At 39.4% G+C, this 20,737-nt stretch overlaps 1 protein-coding gene across 6 annotated transcripts in view; it reads right to left on the reverse strand.

Moving 5' to 3' along the window:
- KCNC2 (potassium voltage-gated channel subfamily C member 2) overlaps positions 1 to 20,737 on the reverse strand; it is a 242,235-nt gene that overhangs the window by 163,793 nt on the left and 57,705 nt on the right. The window lies entirely within an intron of this gene.

Below are 20,737 nucleotides of genomic sequence, written 5' to 3' on the forward strand. Positions count from 1 at the left end.
TCTGGCGGGCTATAATCCATGGGATCGCAGAGTCAGACACAACTGAGTGACTGTGCACACTGCATGATATCCACAGGGCACTAAATATTCTGGAATAAAAGTTACTGAAAGACATGGCTGTTATCCTCAAACATCCGTAAAAGACGCAAATCTACGACTTATTGTTACACCTTAATTTAACAAAGTCCCAATTCAATCTTTTACATGGCTAGTGAAAAAGTAATTAGGATAACCTCTATCCACATGGATAAAACTTTATAGCTCTTCCATGACTGACATACAATCTGTACCAATTATTCATTTAAAACGAGCTCTCAGGCGATATTCTTCCTCCTTGTCTTGCTTTTAAACTGCTGGGCATACACACCGAGGAAACCAGAACTGAAAGAGACACGTGTACCCCAATGTTCATCGCAGCACTGTTTATAATAGCCAGGACATGGAAACAACCTAGATGTCCATCAGCAGATGAATGGATAAGAAAGCTGTGGTACATATACACAATGGAGTATTACTCAGCCATTAAAAAAAATACATTTGAATCAGTTCTAATGAGATGGATGAAACTGGAGCCTATTATACAGAGTGAAGTAAGCCAGAAAGAAAAACACCAACATAGTATACTAACACATATATATGGAATTTAGAAAGATGGTAATGATAACCCTGTATGCGAGACAGCAAAAGAGACACAGATGTATAGAATGGACTTTTGGACTCTGAGGGAGAGGGAGAGGGTGGGATGATTTGGGAGAATGGCACTGAAACATGTATACTATCATGTAAGAAACGAATCGCCAGTCTATGTTCGATACAGGATACAGGATGCTTGGGGCTGGTGCACAGGGATGATCCAGAGAGATGATATGGGGTGGGAGGTGGGAGGGGAGTTCAGGATTGGGAACTCATGTACACCCATGGCGGATTCATGTCAATGTATGGCAAAACCAATACAGTATTGTAAAGCAAAATAAAGTAAAACTAAAAATTAAAAGAAAAAAATACTATACATTCTTATAGGTCAGGAGGTCTTCCTGGTCTCAGTTGTACGGGTAATTTATAACAAGTGTTTTGGCCATTTTTTTCTTCTGGATATATCTTCCTAAGGTTAAAAATAGTCATTTGAATCAAAAGATTAACTTAGTGACTATGATTTCAGTATTTCCACTTAGCATATTAAAAGATTTCTTAAATGTTTTATGCTGTATTTTATAGGTAAAATAAAATTGCATTATTTGTTTTTACCAAAAACATAATGGAAGGTTAATGGCAAACATTATTGTAGTTTTTTTTAATGTTTTTAAATTTTATTTTTGATTGGAGGATAATTGCTTTGCAATGTTGTGTTGGTTTTGCCATACGACAACATGAATCAGCCATAAGTATACATATGTCCCCTCCCTCTTTAACCTCTCTCCCAACCCCTACCCCAGGCTGTCACAGAGCATGGGCTGAGAGCCCTGTGCTACACAGCAACTTCCCACTGGCTATCTGTTTTACCTATGGTAATGCATATGTTTCAAGGCTACTCTCTCAACTGGTCCTGCCCTCTCCTTCCCCTGCTGTATTTTTATATTTCTCCTCAAACTTTGGTCAAATTCTTCAAAGAATAATGAAATCCTTTTTTGTCTTAATTCTCCTTAATATCTGTCTAGGGAAGCAAGATTATTTCAGCATTGCCAATTCAGTTTTTTGCCTCAGTTTCACCTCAACAGTTTCAGGATTTCCCACCTGCCAATGCAAACATTTTTTAAAGTGGTTTATTTCTTACACCACTTCTTATGTCTCATGGCATTTCACGATGTCAATGAATGTGAAAAGCTTTTTGATAACTGATTAACTGGGGGAAAAAAAAAAGATTCTTGGTGGAAATTGAAAATTGATACCATCTTATCACTGTCTACCAGAATATTAAAATGTGAAGTACAAGTAACTCAATGAATCAAGGATGCAATTTAAGGAAACCTTTATCTAGTCATTAAAAAAGGTAATGATGTGGAAAAGCTGGAGGAACTTGTGTGTGTGTGTGTGTGTGTGTGTGTGTGTGTGGAGTATGCATTTTATAGTTTTCCCACTTATTCTACTCCTTATATTATTGGGCTTCCCTGGTGGCTCAGAGGTTAAAGCATCTGCCTCCAATGCAGGAGACCCGGGTTTGATCCCTGGGTCGGGAAGATCCTCTGGAAAAGGAAATGGCAACCCATTCCAATATTCTTGCCTGGTGGGCTGCAGTCCATGGGGTCACAAAGAGTCAAGCACATCCTGCATCTACATATTTTCATTCACAGATCAAGACTATATACTATTTCTCATTACCTTTTAGTCATCTGAAAATCATGTATTTGCCTCTCCTCCAAAAATTATTCTGTAATATGGTGAAAGCCCAAATATGTATACCATTGTAATTGTGAACCGAACCTACACTGTGGAAGTTTTCCTTATCATCCTTCCAATCCATACAAATGAAAAAAGCAGTCACTAGTTGCGGCATGTCTTTCCACAGGTATTCTCGCTCAAATCTCCGGTTAGTCACCTTTAATCTTCATTATGTATATATGCTTAGTCCCTCAGTCGTGTCTGACTCTTTGTGACCCTTTGGGCTATTTGAGACCCTTTGGACTGTAACCACCAAGCTCCTCTGTCCCTGAGATTTCCCAGGCAAAAATGCTGGAGTGGGTTGCTATTTCTTCCCCCAGGGGATCTCCCCAGCCCAGGGACTGAACCTGCATCTCCTGCGTCTCCTGCTTTACAGGCAGATTCTTTACCCGCTGAGCCATCGGGGAGCCCTTAGTCTTCACTGGTGCTCCACATTTGTGAATTAAACAGCCAGTATTTGTCTTATGTTTTGACCTGTGTCCAAAAAGTTAAAATATTGGAAGGCATTTTAATTATCTGCTAAGAAACAAAAAGTCAAGTATAATGACTAATAATAATAATCACCTAATAATATTTTTAAAGAAAGATAAATCAAAATACATGCATATATTTATTAAATTTGGACAGGAAAAAAACTCAACAGTTTCTTACTGAAGTCATGGACGTCTTAACTAAGAGATACAATTGAAGATTACTGAGATATTTCAGCAACAATTTCTATTTTATTCAACAAGCAGATACAGTGCTATTGAAACACTAAATTTAAATATTGTTCGGTTGGGCAAGGACTCAATTGATCACAGCACCCTCATATCTTACTATAAGCCATTGCTTGTTACCTGCCTGACCCCTGAAGGCACTTGACTGCAATAACTGCAAATATAAACCAACACACTGATCCTCCATTCAGTCTACTAGAGCTCACTTCTGCTAAATATGTATTTCTGCATAGGCTTCCTTCTATTGCCTGTGTAACTTTTTAAAAAATCAGAAAATCATTCCATTTCAATTATGTAAATGATTTAAAAAAAAAAAAACTTTAGTGACCTCTGCTTAACGATTTTTTCCTTTTTCACTACACCCTCATCATCCACACTAACACACTATATACTCTCTAGTAATAGTGAGCTTAGAGTTCTATATTATACTGCTCTGCATATAACGCTATGCCTTTATAAACTATCGTCACCACCGTCTCCAAGGTATTCACTTGGTAAATGCCTATTACATATCAAGACTCTTCTTAAAAGTTCCTTGATTCTCACAGGCAGACTGAGTGGATCCTTCCTCTAAACACCATTAATATGTGCGTGCATTTTGAGGTATCTAGTTACTTGATCGCATGGGTATCCATTTACTAAACTATGAGCTTCATCAAAGCAGGAATATTCCATGTGCTTTAGGAAATCTTCGGATATAGTAAGCATTCAAGAAGTAATTTTCAAATGAAGGAATAAATTGTTACATAAATATCCTCAATTTTCCAAGTCACTTAGAGAATGTATTGTAAATGTATTAGTATTAGTAAATGCACTTTTATTTAAGAAAATTGGATTCTGAAGCCGTACTGTCTGGATTCTAAATCTGGCATGGCTACAACTAACTGTGTAAATATGGGTGAGCTACTCAGACTCTCTGACCTCAGTTTTTTCATATACATAACAAGTATTAAAGAGTACCTTCCTCAAAGGGTCATGACGAGGACTGAGTTAATAAATTTTAAAAATTTAGAACAGTCTCCAGCGCACAGAGGTGTTCAACAAAAGTTAGCTATTTTTATTACTGAAGAAATAATGACTTTTTATGGACACTATAAACAAATAATTCCTAAATTTAAACAAATTAAAATGCATAATTCTCACAGTTCTTTGATTTTTAACAGAAGTTTTTAAAAATCTGGAAAGGCTTACTGGCCAAGTACATCTTTGTATATATACATGAAACACTGCAAAAAATTTACATGATCACATTATTCTAATAAAAGATTTTATAGTTATGTTTAATATAGTTATATTATATTTAATATAATATGTTTATATTTATAACTATATATAGTTATGTTTAATATATCAATAAGTTATATACTCACTTTTAATAAATTACGTCCACCTGAATATCAACAATATTTCATTCACTAAATTTGTCTTCATTTGGTTTCCAGAAAAAAATGTACATTATTATATAACAAAACCTCAGCTATGTAAAACATTCCCTTCAAAATCCTACAATAAAATTAGGTATTAAAATCAGTCTTTATGCATTTGCAGTTCTTAACACCCAAAATATCTAGTTCCATTCTTACAGTGGATTATATACCTTCAGTGCCTCAGATGGTAGAGAATCTACCCATGATGCAAGAGACCCCAGTTCGATCCCTGGTTCAGGAAAATCTCCTGCAGAAGACAATGTCGACCCACTCCAATATCTCGGCTGGAGAATCCAATGGACTAGGGAGCCCAGCAGGCTGCATGAGTTCGCAACGAGCAGGACAGAACTGAGAGACTAACACTTTCACTTTCATATGCCCTGCCTGACGCTCCTGACTGAGCAATTAGAATTCCATGTAAGCGCGTGTGCCAGTGTGCATGTCTGTGTAATACACGTTCTTCTGAACACATCACCAAACTCATGCAAAAATACAAAAGAGGAAGCAAGAGCTCTGGAATGTGACGAAATACCAAAGGTGATTTTTACCTGGACATTTTTTCCCGAAGCCAGAAGACTTTGAGCTTCCATTGTGATTACTGCACAAAAGAACAAAACCGGTAAAGCCTGAGGTTCTCACACTGCAGTGAAACTAGTAAGAAAGCTTTGCATAGAAGATTAAGCACGGGGGAAATACACCCTTCTGTTTGGAAAGCTCACAACTGTCTAGATGCTGGATATGGGTGAAGAGAAAAGTTAAAATTTCTCCTGAGCATCTCTAGCCACAGATGAGTTTCAAACCAGGTTTGGAGTTGGACTTCACACTATCTGTTTAAACCCAAGATCCTCATGTGGATAAGGTCAAGGTGTCCTAGGTGATGGCCCTGCCAGATGACTATAAACTCTCTCTGGAAGAGCTCAGTTTCAAAGAGTCCCTACAGGTAAAAATTCCAAAAGAAGTGAATAGCTCACAGTCAAATTCACAACCTGTGCCAGAACAAGAATCAGCAGATTGTAATACATAGATGGATAGATGAGGGAAGGAAAGAGGGAGGGGGAGAAGGAGAGAGAAAGTAGATCAGACAGATAGATATACAGAAAAATAAATAATACTCAAATCAAAACAGACAATGGATTCTGGAATTATCATATACTCAATATATTTAAAGCAATTAAAATCCTAATAAAAATATATGATAATATGACCAAGAATCAAGCAGATCTGAAAAAAAATAGTGTTTAGAGAAATGAAAAGTAAAATAATGGAATTAAAACCTTATTAGCAAGACCAACTAAATGCATTAGTTTAAGAGAAAATTGGTGAACCACAATGAATCTGAGATCGTGTTCAGAATATAAGGCAAAAGGTTAAAGAGAAGGAAAATATGAAAAAGAGAAAATGTGACATGGAGATAGTGGAAGCAAGTCTAATGTAAAACTGTAGGTCAACAAAGTAGCCAATAAAGAGAAAAGGGAGTAAAAAGATACAGCTGACTACATTTCCAATGGTTACAGATTCAATCCTCATATCCACGAAGCTCAATGACTCCTAAGCAGAAAAATAAAAAGAAATACAGTAAAATAAAAAGTACCCAAATGAATGGGAAGATCATAATATTAGTGAGAGTAAAAACAGACAATCTTCAAAAGAATGACTATTAAAATATTTGCTGGCTTTTGAACAACAGTAGGAGTCAGAAAAGAATGGATGCCTTGGTTTACTGAGAGTAAATAATGGTTAACACAGTTCTAACATTTCCAGGATTGCAGATCTCAAGTCATATTCAAACAAGTAATAAACCAGAGTTTCAGATATGCCGATGATGCCACTCTAACGGCAGAAACCAAAGAGGAACTAAAGAGCCTCTTAATGAGGGTGAAGGAGGACAGTGAAAGAGCTGGCTTAAGATTAAATATTTCAAAAAAACTAAGATCATGGCATCCAGCCCCATTAATTGAAAGGCAAATTAGAAGGGGAAAAGGTGGAAGTAGTGACAGATTTCCTCTTCTTGGGCTCCAAAATCACTGCAGACGGTGAAATCAGAAGACGACTGCTTCTTGGCAGGAAAGCTATGACAAACCAAGACAGTGTGTTGAAAAGCAGAGACATTACTCTGCCGACAAAGGTCGGTATAGTCAAGGCTGTGGTCTTAGTGCTCACATCTGGTTGTGAGAGCCGGACCATAAAGAAGGCAGAATCCCAAAGAATTGATGCCTTCGAACTATGGTGCTGGAGAAGACTCCTGAAAGTCCCTTGGAAAGCAAGGAGATCAAACCAGTCAATCTTAAGAGAAATCAACCTGGAATACTGGTTGCAAGGACTGATGATGAAGCTGAGGCTCCAGTATTTTGGTCATCTGATGCGAACAGATGACTCGTTGGAAAAGTCCCTGATGCTGGGAAAGATTGAGGGCAGAAGAATAGGGCATCAGAGGATGAGATAGCTGGACAGCATTACCAGTGCATGGACGTGACCTTGGGCAAACTCTGGGAGATAGTGAGGGACATGGAGGCCTGGTGTGCTGCAGTCCATGGGGTTGCAAAGAGTCGGACATGACTCAGCGACCGAACAACAACTACGATAGGACCAAAACACCCTCACTGAAAGAAAATGTTATCTAAATCCTTCAAGACAAAGGAAAGTTATCCCAGATGTGAGATTTGAGAGGTAAAAAAGAATGGTAAACACAATAAATATTGGGGTAAATTTAAACAGTTATTGTCTACATTAGCTGCAAAAATTGCTACTTTTACATTGGTGTGGAGAAGAGGGTAAACAGGCTAGAATTAAAATACTGAGCCAATAATAAATTAGAGTGTTCAAGGTAAAGAATTCTAAAGTATCTGATTAGTTGTAAAGAAAGTTATGATATGGCCTAATAATTTAGACGCCTCAAGCAAACTATGTTTGTTATATGTACTAAGAGAGGCACTAGAAAAACAGCATAGACCATACAACTTGTAAAAATTAAAGGAGAAATATATAATAAGAAAAATAAATTTGAAAACTCAATTTGTCCCGAAAAACTGGGGCAAGAGTGGGGCAAAAGGAGAGCAGCAAGGCCGTCTACAACCAACATGCGCGAATTACAGGGTGTTACGTTGAGGCAAAATCTAAAGAAACACTCCACGATTTCATCTAGCATTCACAAAAAGCTAATACTAAACCATATCATTTAGAGATCCATTTAAAGGAACTGTGACTTGGAATGATAGACACTTTGAGGGAGATATGCCAGCATGTGATGGGACAGGGGGTCATGAAGGGTTTCTAGCATACAGATATGCCTCAGTGATGAGACAATGATGTTTACCATTTTTCCTGAAGTATGCATATAATTTTACATAACCTAATTAGAATGATGTAGTTCTTTTCTTATTGGAGCATAATCGCTTTACAATGTTGTGTTATTCTGCTATACAATGGAATGAATCAGCTACATGTCTACATACATCCCCTCGCTCTTAGACCTCCCTTCCACCCCACCCCTATCTCGCCCCTCTAGGTCATCGCAGAGCACCAAGCTGGGCTCTCTGTGGACTGAACCAAGCAGGTGCCCACTAGCTGGCTATTTCACATGTGGTAGTGTCTATATGTTGGCTTCCCTCGTAGCTCAGCTGGTATATTTAGCTGAGCTCACCTCAGCTCCACCTGCAATGCCAGAGACCCCAGTTCAATTCCTGAGACGGGAAGATCCCCTGGCGAAGGGATAGGCTACCCACTGCAGTATGCTTGGGCTTCCCTAGTGGCTCAGATGGTAAAGAATCCACCTGCAGTGAGGGAGACCTGGGTTCAATCTTTGGGTTGGGAAGATGCCCTGGAGGAGGACATGGCCACCCACCCCAGTACTCTTGCCTGGAGAATCCCATGGACAGGGGAGCCCGGCAGGCTACAGTCCATGGGGTCACAGAGAGTTGGACATGACTGAGTGACTAAGCACAGCGCAGTGCATAGATGTCAATCCTAATCTCCCAGTTCATCCCACCCTCCGCTTCCCCCACTGCGTCTGCATGTCTGTTCCCTACATCTGCACCTCTATTCAGGGTTCTTTATAAAGGCACTTACTTTCATTCCATTGAGTAGTTTCATGAGGGAAATGACAGAACAGGGCACCCTGAAGTAGACAGTTCCCTGGGGTCCAGGCTGATATTTAATTATTTGGCAAAACATTCAACTACTGCACTTGTTGTAGCAGGAGAAATAATTGTGGAAGATTTAGACAGGAGCATCTGAAAGACGGGCATCTTAAATAGGTCATATTCTTTAGACAAACTGACTGCTGTGGACCAAACAGCTGAGATCGGGAAGCCTTCGCTGAGGTCTCCTGCCCAAGGGTCATCATGCCTGTCCTCACAGTTATCCATTTCCAGACTCGCAGCCTGATGCTCTCACGGACGTTCAGGGGCTCTCATATTATGCAGCTTTTACACCTTAGCAAATGTCAGGCATTAGGACTCTTCATCTCTGCCATTTGTGGTATGTGGAAAATAAGTGACAATAAATCAAACTGACTAAATTTCCTAATCCCATCTGGAGCTACTGCTGCACAGATAGATGCAATCATGTTTTAAAAGAGACATCTGACTGGCAATGGGGTGTCTTGAGTCATGAAATGTGTGAGCTGGTCACCCAAATAAGTAAGAGAGGATAACTCACTCAGAGCTTTTATAATTCTGAGCTATTTTCATTTGATGTCATTTCATAAATCATACGGTACTGGTGCTACAAAGCTAAATACACAATATATAAATAGATAAGAGAAAACTCTTTGGTTTTCTACAACAGTTACAACACGGCAACTGCTATGTGAGATTTCTTTCACATTTTAACCATTTTGAAAAACTAAAACATGGTTCTTTCAATTTTTCTCTCTTTACAGTCTCTATTGTCAAGAAGTCCCTTTCAAGTCCCAACACATTTTTTCACTGATATGCCATGCTGTGTGCTAAGTATAAAGAGCTTCAGAACCATCACCAAACAGTTTGGAGTTCAAAGTTCAGGGCAATTAACATTAGATTCAGTCCTGTCTTCCAACTCCCTCTTCCCAGAACATCTCCCTTCTTCATCATGTCTGCACAAGCCGCTGGCTCACATGTTACCATAACAACTATCAATGCACAGACTGGATTAGGGCTGCTTCTATAAACTGAGGGATTTGTATTTTGTGGAGCCCATGATGAAGCCGTGTTCTCTCATGCACTCTTTCAACAGCGGATTTAGAGGCAGTGGAACAAAGTGAAAACAAAGAACAACTAAGCACAGCAACAAACCTTTCCCCCCCACACACTCAAAGCTAGTCTCAAATCCAAACGTCAGGGGCAAGAAGGACAAAGGAAAATAAACTCACAGTCACTCAAGAGAAGAAAGTCAGTGCCAGCATGATTGCCCAAAGATGGAGCCTCAACCAATTAATGCAGGTTTCCTTCAAAAGATAATTTGTGTCTACGTTAGCAAGGCTTTATATCTAACCCTGACATGTGAGTTCATATGCTACATCTGATGACAGAAAACAAGAGGGCTTGTTAAGACTGCAGGTGATCCTAACTTGAGAGGGTGCTTAGCAAGGAGAGGATGGGAGGATTAATAGGTTAAACACTAACCTATGAAGAGAAGCAGAGCACCATTCTATAATGACAAGGTTAAGAAGCTTCAAGTCACTGGGTTAAGTGCTTTTTACATAGTTTAACATTTCTTCTTGCAATAAGACTTCAAAGTAGGTAACATTTACAGAAGGAGACAACATAAAATCCCAAAGAAATAAGAGTATAAAGAAAGCTGAGCGCTGAAGAATTGATGCTGTTGAATTGTGGTGTTGGACAAGACTCTTGAGAGTCCCTTGGACTGCAAGGAGATGCAACCAGTCCATCCTAAAGGAAATCAGCCCTGAATATTCACTGGAAGGACTGATGCTGAAGCTGAAGCTCCAATACTCTGGCCATCTGATGTGAAGAACTGACTCATTGGAAAAGACCCTGATGCTGGGAAAGATTGAAGGCTGGGAAAGACTGAAGGGGACAACAGAGGATGAGATGGTTGGATGGCATCACTGACTCAATGGACACAGAGGTTTGAGTAAGCTCCAGGAGTTGGTGATGGACAGGGAAGCCTGGCATGCTGCAGTCCATGGGGTCGCAAAGAGTCGGATACGACTGAGCGACTGTACTGAACTGACAGTAAAAAACGGGCTTCCCAGATGTGCTACTGATAAAGAAACTGCCTGCCAATGCAGGAGACTAAAGAGGCGCAGGTCGATTCCCTGAGTTGGGGAGATCCCCTGGAGGAGGGCATGGCAACCCGCTCCAGTATTCTTGCCTGGAGAATCCCATGGACAGAGGAGCCTGGGGGGCTCTAATCCACAGGGTCACAAAGAGTCAGACATGACTGAAGCGACAGCACAGCACAGCACAGCACAGCAAAAAGGAAGAAAAAGGAGAAAATGTTGTCATTAGGGAGCATAAACAAAAAATAAACACCTACCATATAGCACTATGTAGTTAAAGAAAGTGGAGTGTGGCTTCAAAGATTAGAAAAATGCTCTAATGGTCTGATTTCAGATTACCAAGAACAGTGGTTGCATATTTCTTCCTCATACTTTTTGAGGGTAGAGACAGTGCAGATATCTAGGAAATGCCAGTTGAATATATCTACAGCAGCTAGGTATAGCAGCAAAGTCAAATACGGCAGATTCAGAGCAGTGATCAGCAAGCTATGACCCATGGACCAAAGTTGACATCCCTGCCTGTATTTTTGTACAGTCCACAAGCGAAGAATGGCTTATACATTCTTAAAAGTGGTTGAAAAATATGAGAACAAAAGTGTTATTTTATCACATGTGAGCATTACAACTCTTGCAATCTAAAATCTTTACCATCCAGCCCTTTACAGAGAAAGTTTTCTGACCTTGCTCTGAGTCACTGGGTCTTGAATTCAAATCCTGATTAATGTCTAGCTAAAAACAATTTCTTTCAACCTCATATCTTCATCAGTAAATAATATCCATCTTGAAGGTTTATTATGAGACAAAATTATAAACTCAGTGGCTCAGTTGTATCCAATCTTTGCAGTTCTCCCCGCCCACCCACCACCCCATGGACTGTAGGCCACCAAGCTCATATGTCCATGGTATTCTCCAGGCAAGAATACTGGACTTGGTTGCCATTTCCTCCTCCAGGGGATCATCCTGACCCAGAGACTGAACCCAAGTCTGTTGTGTCTCCAGCACTGGCAGGCGAATTCTTTACCACTAAGCCACCTGGGAAGCATTCTACCTCAAGACTTCTTGGCAAACCAGAAAAATAAAGCCTTCCATTTATTTTTTGGTTTCTCTGTTTCTTATAGCAAAATCCAGTCTTAACTAATATATTCACCCTTGAGGAACTATTTGATCCATATCCTTCAGGCATCCAAACATCAAGACTACAGTTTAGTCATTTTAATCAGTTTCCTGTCATTTTTCCATGAGCAATATTATGTAACTTACTAGCACCAAGCGTCAAAAGTGAAAGAAAAAGATAAAGAAATAGGAAAAAGGAATTTGAGATGCTGAACTTTGAATGAGACTCCCTGCCACTAACTACTGACAGTGGTGATCTGAATTGACAAGATCTCTGATTTGGGAGCTTGAACTCTGTACTGCAAACCAGCAATATAATTAAGTTATCACTTCAAGACATTTTCAATGGAAACTTCAAATTTCACAGACCTTTGGTTTACCCACTCCTCTGGAAACTTCTCTCTCTTAGAAAGATTAGATTAAATGGCAGGGAGGCTTTATTGATGTCAAGTCCATTTAAGTCATAACTCAGGAAGGTCACTGATTCAAGTTATATTTGTATTTGGCCAAACTTTGTCATTAATCTGAGCCTATGAACTTTACTTAAAAGATTTACATTTGAAGTCAACAGAAGCCAGTGGGAGACTTATTTATGTTTTCTCCCAGGTTCAGTAATGAATATATAAAATTTTAGCAATCTCTTAGTTTATCAATTTATTGTCTGAATAAGTCTGCCATCCAGCAAAACTCAAGATGTGAATGGAACAGAAATAAAATAGTGTTGCCAAAAAACTGTAGTTCTAATTTTCAACTAATAGAATCTTTTAACCATAACTGAAGTGGAGGGAAAAGTTACCAGCACAACTTTGCTGCCCACCTTTAATAGGAAGGAAACCATATGTATATCTGGAAATTATTCACTGTATTACTGAAGATTATATTTTCAGATATACTTCAAGGAGAAAAAAGGAAGTAGCCACACATTTTTAGTTAAAGCAAAAACAAAGTAATAGACTATATTCTCTCACCTTTACATCGGATATTACCTTGGTTTTCCCTACCAAGAGGGCTTGATGCTTTGAGATCCAAACCAAGGTTTTTTTTCTTGGTTATGAAATTCCCCATGACATTTATTTTAAAAAATCAATCTGGCTTTTCAAGTACTGGAAACAGGGTCTTGTGAAATGAGGAAACAAGGCTTCAACCAACAAAGTTACTTTGATTTTTTTTTTTTTTTTGCCCAAAAGCCTTCTGAGAAGCTTTATCTGAAAATGGATCTAGTAATATATCAAAGGCAAAGACAACCTAAGAGCCTTTTTATTAACAGCAAGATTATCTTCTACAGATTTAATTTTAGTTCCCTGAGACTCTGAATATAATCAAGTCATAGAGTCAATACTGGGCAAAATTTAATTTGGTCTTGTCCTAATCAGACCCAAAAAATGAAACAGGAATGACAAAATTCCTATTTAAAAGGCTTAGAGGTATGAAGTGGAAATGTGGCCTCAGTAGGGACAGAATGAGCAGCTAAAGATCTGTGCAACATCTTTAAAGTATATCTGAAAAGTAAATTATCCAATATATATATGTACATATATATATTTATATACACACATATATACGGGTCTTGATTTGGTTTTCTCCCAATAACACTTCCTAAGTCCAGGAAAATTTAAGAAGTAGTTTGCTGATGGCTTTGGAAGTACTACTATGTTTGGCAGCTGCATATAAAACTCTAATGAACCCAAGGTGACAGCTGAAGATTACCTCACGACATAATCAAGTATTTATTTACGTTAGGGAAACACAGAGCAAGGTTCAACCCAACTTCCTACTCAAACTAGATCTGTAATATCGGGCAAAACACTTGAGATTCTCTGAAGCTTAATTTTTATCGTTAGGACCACAAGGCACAATGACCACAAAGGACTCAGTCACCTACAAAGCACCTTTTAGATTTTCAGTTATTATTTTCCATTTGATCAGTGGAAGCCAAACTCCCATTATCTCCCAGAGAATTCTTTTTAATAACTACATAATTCACAGCCCACTCTGGGAGATCCTGACATATTCAGGGTCTGAACAGTCTAAAGTCCTTCTGGTCACTCCACTGTCACTACGTTATGAGTTAACTGAGGGCAGGGGCAAGTGTGACAGTCAGATGCCCTGAGCCTAACACAAGTGTCTGCCCCAGAGTAGGTACTTTACAATGCGCGTGCTCCGTTGCTCAGTCGTATCCGACCCTTTGTGACCCCACTGACCGTAGCCAGCCAGGCTCCTCTGTCTGTCCATGGAATTATCCTGGCATTAATGCTGGCGTGGGTTGCCATTTCCTGCTCCAGGGCATCTTCCCAACTCAGGGATAGAACCCCTATCTCCTGCGTCTCCTGTACTGGCAGGCAGATGTTTACCACTGAGCCACCTGGGAAGCCCAGGTACTTTATCAGTGAGCACTAAATGAAAATATATAAATGACTGAACAAATCGTGAAAACACCTAGTTACTATTATGACTCCCTCAAAATTTATATGTTGAATCCCTAACCTTCAGTATCTCAGAATGTGACTACTTGGAGACCAGGGCTTTAAAGAAGTAACTACCTTAAAATGGAATTGGGCAGGCTCTAATCCAACATGACCGTTGTCCTTAGAAGAAGAGGAAAGCTGGACATACAGGAAGATACAATGGATGTGCCAGCACACAGGAGGTGTGTGAGGACACAGAAAGAAAGTGGCTTGTCTGCAAGCCAAGAGAGGCCTCAGGAGAAACCAGACCTGCTGACACCTTGACCTTGGACTTCCATCCTGAACAATGGTGAGAAAATAAAGTTCTGCTGTTTTAAGTCACCCAGTCTGTAGTATTTTGTTATGAGAACCCTGGGATTTGAACACTGGTCTAGCAGTTATGTAATTATAACTCAAACCCTTTGCCTACTGTCCTATGGCACAGAATGTGCTCTATTAACAAACCCAGAATTATAACCACCTTCGAAAGACTGATCCAGTCTGTAAAAAGACTAAAGTGATCTGTTCAGAAGCAACATGCTTTTCAGGATAACATCTTTGTCAAATACACATTGATATCTTCTCTCTTCAGATTCTCATTTGCTAAATCATAAGATAAATGCAACCCACTCCAATATTCTTGCCTGAAAATCCCATAGAGAGAGGAGCCTGGTGGGCTACAGTTCATGGAGTAGCAAAGAGTCAGACACGACTTAGCAACTAAATTACCCAGATAAACACACTCAAGGCTTCATTAAGATCTTTAAAAATACATGCATTTAACATCTCAGTTATCATAGTTTCACAAAAGATATGTATGGCAGGAGATAATAACCACAAGAAACAGAGAAACAGTTTTAAGACATGTAACAAATTTTTCAAGTTCATTATTGATTTGAAAAGTTTCAATCTCCCATGAAAAGCAAATGATAGGTTGTGTCAGGTTCAGTTCAGTTCAGTCATTCATTTGTGTCCGACTCTTTGCAACCCCATGGACTTCGGCACACCAGGCTTCCATGTCCATCACCAACTCCTAGAGCTTGCTCAAACTCATGTCCATCGAGTTGGTTATGCCATCCAACTATTTCATCCTCTGTTGTCCCCTTCTCCTCCTGCCTTTGATCTTTCTCAGCATCAGGATCTTTTCCAATAAGTCAGTTCTTTGCATCAGGTGGCCAAAGTATTGGAGTTTCAGCTTCAGCATCAAATATTCAGGACTGATTTCCTTTAGGAGGGACTGGTTGGATCTTTGTTGTCCAAGGGACTCTCAAGAGTCTTGTCCAAAACCACAGTTCAAAAACATCAATTCTTCTGCACTCAGCTTTCTTTATAGTCCAACTCTCACATCCATACATGACTACTGGAAAAATCATAGCTTTGACTAGATGGACCTTTGTTGGCAAAGTAATATCTCTGCTTTTTAATATGTTCCCTAGGTTGATCATGACTTTTGTTTCAAGGAGCAAGTGTCTTTAAATTTCATGGCTGTAATCACCATCTGCAGTGATTTTGAAGCCCGAAAAAATAAAGTCTCTCACTGTTTCCATTGTTTCCCCATCTATTTGCCATGAAGTGATGGGACCAGATGCCACGATCTTAGCTTTTTGACTGTTGAGTTTTAAGTCAACTTTTTCACTTAACTGGTGTATGCTCAGTTGTGTCTGACTCTCTGCAGCCCCATGGGCTGTAGCCAGCCAGGCTCCTCTGTCCATGGAAATTCTCTAGGCAAGAATATTGGAGTGGGTTGTCATTTTCAACTCCAGGAGATCTTCCCAACCCAGGGATGGAATCCATGTCTCCTGCCTTGATAGATGGATTCTTTATCACTGCACAATCGGGGAAGCCCAAATACTAACCTTTGGATATCAACCAGCCTGTACCATTAAAGGTTGTAGGTACTCGATATCTTTAAATATAAACTCAAGATTGCCTTTGCTTTCAAAACAAGCATGATAGCAACAATAATAAATATTCAGAACATTATATTTTCAAAGTTAAATCAAAGTAGTAATCTAAGCTATTGTTTTGAACATCTATGGATTCACCCTACAAACATACCTTTAAAATGTAAATGACATCTACTCAAGTATCATTTAATTTAAATTGATATCAACTAATTTTACCCAAAGCCATATGGGAAGCTACTTTCAAGTGGTAGTTCAAAAACAAAGAGTTGGTAGATGTCATCAGATGAAGAAGAGGCATCGCATGTGATTGCTGTTGAAGGTATTCACAGACTTGGAGAAAGTCCTTTCCTTGAAGTGGAGATGTCCACCACCGGAAGCCTTCCATTGATGAAGAGAATCTTTATAACCTCCTTAGCCTGTTCACTACGACAGAGAAAAGCCTCAATCCATCCAATAAATGTATCTACCCAAACTTGTAAGCAAGAATATCCATTAGCTTTTGGCATATGAGTAAAATCAGTTTCCCAGTCCTCTCCAGGATACTTCCCACTTCGTTGTAATCCAGATGGAGAGAGATTTTGCTTCCAAAACCTGTTCAGCAGTCGCCACGGCATAACCTGCTTTACGCTTTCCATCCTGAACAAAAGAACTGCCATCTGTAAATATTTCCATGTCAGGATTGTCTAATGGGGTATCCATTAGATCTTCCCAAGCTGCATAGTTTAAAGTTAGGAATTGGGAACAATCGTGATCAAGTGTTTCATTTTCCTTCTCAGGAAGGAAAGTGGCAGGATTTAAATTTCCACAAACTTTAAGCTTAGTTACTGGTATTTAAGAAGCCTACTGTCTGTCATCCAAATATTAACCTTAGAATTTAAGATTCCACTCACATCATGAGAAGTCAGTACAGTAAGGTTTTGTCCATTAATTATTTTTAAAGCTTCAGGTGCTAATAAAGCCACTGCCCCAATTACTCTTAGGCAGTGCGGCCACCCACGTGAAATTACATCTAATTCTCTGCTTAGATAAGCAATAGGTTGCTGGTGAAGCCCTTGGGGTTGTGTCAAAACTCCCAAGGCCATACCTTTTCTTTCAGTGACAAATTAAATTCTGACCCTGTGGGCAAGCTCAGAGCTGGAGTTTGCAGGAGAACAGTTTGAAGAACCTTAAAAGCCTTTTGAGTTGGTGACCAAACCAGTTTATCAGTTTGGGCCTGCTGAGTTTCAGCTATAAGTTTATATAAAGGCCGGGCAAGTTCTCCATAACCCAGAATCCAAACGCAGTAACCTGTGATTCCCAAAATCCTCTCAATTGTCTTAAAGTCATAGGCAGGGGATGATTTAGTATAGGCTTAATTCTTTCAGGGCCTATGGCCCTAGTCCCTACTGATATGATTAGGCCCAGATATCTAACTGATTGTTGACACAGCTGAGCCTTTTCTCTTGATGCCTTGTAACCACAGCTGGCCAGGAAGTTTAAGAAATCTTCTGAGGCTTGCAAACAAGCTTCCTCTGTCTCAGCACAGAGCAAAATATCATCTACATATTGTAACACCACCGCTTCAGAACTATTAAAGTTTTGTAGATCCCGTGACAAACTTTGTCCAGATAAGTGAGGACTGTCACGAAATCCCTGGGGCAAAACTGTCCAGGTTAACTGAGAAGCTGGCTGTGTAGGGTCTTCAAAGCCAAATAGACATTGACTTTCCTCCACCAAAGGCACTGAATAGAAGGCATCCTTTAAATCAATTACTGAGAAATATTTGGCTCCTTCAGGAATTTCAGACAATAGAGTATAAGGATTAGGCACCACGGGGTGTAAAGGACTACAGCCTCATTTTTTATACGTAAATCTTGAACTAGTCTCCATTTGCCATTTGATTTCTTTATACCCAAAATAGGAGTGTTGCAAGGATTGTTACAGGGAATTAATAGTCCCTGTTCCTTTAAATTTTCAGTGATGGGTTTTAACCCTTCCTTAACCTCAGGTTTCAGAGGATACTGCTTCTTATGTGGAAATAAGTGCAGGTCTTTGAGCTTGACAACTACAGAAATAGCATTTTGTGCTCAACCCACAGATTTTCCATCAGCCCAGACTCTAGGATTTACATTTTGTTCAACTAGAGGAAGAGAAAGGGAGGGCTCCATATTCATAAAAACAGAGGCATGGACCTTGCTCAGTATATCCCTCCCCAAAAGGGGTGATGGAGATTCTGGCACGATCAGAAACTCATGTGAAAATAGCGCAGAATCCCAGTTGCAATATAAAGAATAACTGTAATAATACCTTTTGACTCGTCCAGGCAGTCCCATTACAGAAGCGGATCGGGAAATGGACTGGTGCAATACGTTGCACTTTAACTATGGACTTAATGTGTCTTTTAATTTTGATTTTAACTTGTTTTAATGACTATGTTGCCTTACATCTGTAACTGTGTAACTAAATTTGTTTCTAGCTGCATGAAAGCTTTTAAGTTACAAAAGGTTGCTCAAACTCCTGCTACTGCTGCACCTTCCTCCAACTACTATTTGGGGCCCCTGGATCAGATATCCTCAATAGGATTAGGTGAATATGTTGCCTCGCCAATTTAGGGACAACACCCCTTCTCAGCTCGAAGCAGTTATGGAACGAGAATGACACCCCTTTTCCCTAGGCAACATAATTCTCCTAAAAGAAAAGGGGGGATTGAGAGAGTCATTTCCTAGGCAGGTTGATAAGAAGTCTAGGGGTCCCCAAGGAGAGAGGGGTCTGGAATTCTCAAGGAGGAAGAAAGGACAAAGTTTTTTCTTCTCTACATTCCTTAGGATTATATAACAACAATGTATTCTGCCTGAGGACAGTCTCTGGATTAAACCTTCTGGCTAATTCTATAAATTATGGGAGGAGACCTGCTCTTTACAAGGATTATATAACAACAATGTATTCTGTCTGAGGACAGTCTCTGGATTAAACTTTCTGGCTAATTCTGTTATCTTAAAATGTAAATTATCGGAGTAGGTCTGGTGAGGTCTTTACAACATCCAGACATTCTTTGGATTTACTGGAGAGTATATAACTTCAATGCTAACACTAACAAGCGGGTACTCTTTCAACCCCCTTCTGATGCCTATGTCAGAAGCTTTCTCTATCTCCTTTATACTTTAATAAAACTTAATTACACAAAAAAAAAAAAAAAACAAAAACAAAGAGTTCAAAGAAACAAAAATAATCTGTCAAATGGAGCACAGTGACATCTTCTAAATGAAAACTCCATCTTTATCTAATATCAAGGTCTTTTACAGAATAAAAGTTTTACAAAATTTGAACATGAAGTTAAGGCATCCTGATTTCTGCTCGGCAGAGAACTTTACTGCCATTTCTCCTCCAGCAATGTGAAGAAAGAAAAGTGATTACTCTAAACACCTTGGTAAAATTTATAGTTCTGGCAAATTTTACAATCCAGAGCTGTCACATACACTCACGCAGGTTGGCCGCTACCCAGTTCTAGAGACTTGAATGTGAATTGCAACCCTCTGGAGTCACGTAATACTTTCTAACTGGGAAATACATCTTAACTCTAAATTTTTTTTACTAAGAAAAAACAGCCTTATTCCCCTACCCATGGTAGATTACTATGACTTAAAGTGTAGGGTAGAAAAGTGAACATCACTCAGTCAAGTCCAACTCTTCGTGACCCATGGACTATACAGTCCATGGAATTCTTTACCAGCTGAGCCACAAGGGAAGCCCAAAGGCTCAGGATGGAAAAGGCAGTGGCAATTGAGGAGCAATACTTGGGGAGAGATATGAAAACATGCTGAAGAAGGGAAGTGATACCATTAATAGAACTGAAATCTTACAGTAACTAAATTCCTTCAAAGTCATGAATTCTGTGCTTATAAAATCCCAACCCATATACCTTCCAACATTCATCAGCCAATAATGATGGGATCCATGATGAGCAGAGAGCTATGTGAGGTTCTATTAGGGATTACAGAAAATAAAGACATTCCAGTCATGTTCTCATTCTCTATTACAGACCGAATGCCTGTGCTCCTGCAAAATTCGTATATTGAAACCTAACCCCCCATGTGATGGTATTTGGAGATGGGGCCTTTGGGATGTGATTAGACCATAAGGATGGAGCTCTCATGAACAGAATTAGTGCCCTTATAAAACAGACCTCAGCGATTTCCCCTGTGCACTTCCCCATGTAAGGACACAGAGAAGATGACAGTTCATGAACTAAGAAGCAGGCCCTCATCAGACATCTCTTTCTGCCAGTACCTTGATCTTGGACTTCCTAGGCTCCAAAACTGTGAGAAATGCCTCTCTGTAATTTATGAGTCACCAAGTCTATAGTATTTTCGTTATAGCAGCCTGAAAGATTAAGGTATCCCCCCCACACCACCCACTGAGTCTTTTTGCATAACCAAGTTTTCCAGCTTACTTCATTACAAAACACAACATCTTGCTTTTAAAAAATTAATGTTGTATGAAATCTCTATAAAATGTATTAAATATAGCTTCCTTGAGAGAATACTTGACCTTA

This window comes from Ovis canadensis, chromosome 3 (assembly GCF_042477335.2).
Source record: "Ovis canadensis isolate MfBH-ARS-UI-01 breed Bighorn chromosome 3, ARS-UI_OviCan_v2, whole genome shotgun sequence".
NCBI lineage: Eukaryota > Metazoa > Chordata > Mammalia > Artiodactyla > Bovidae > Ovis > Ovis canadensis.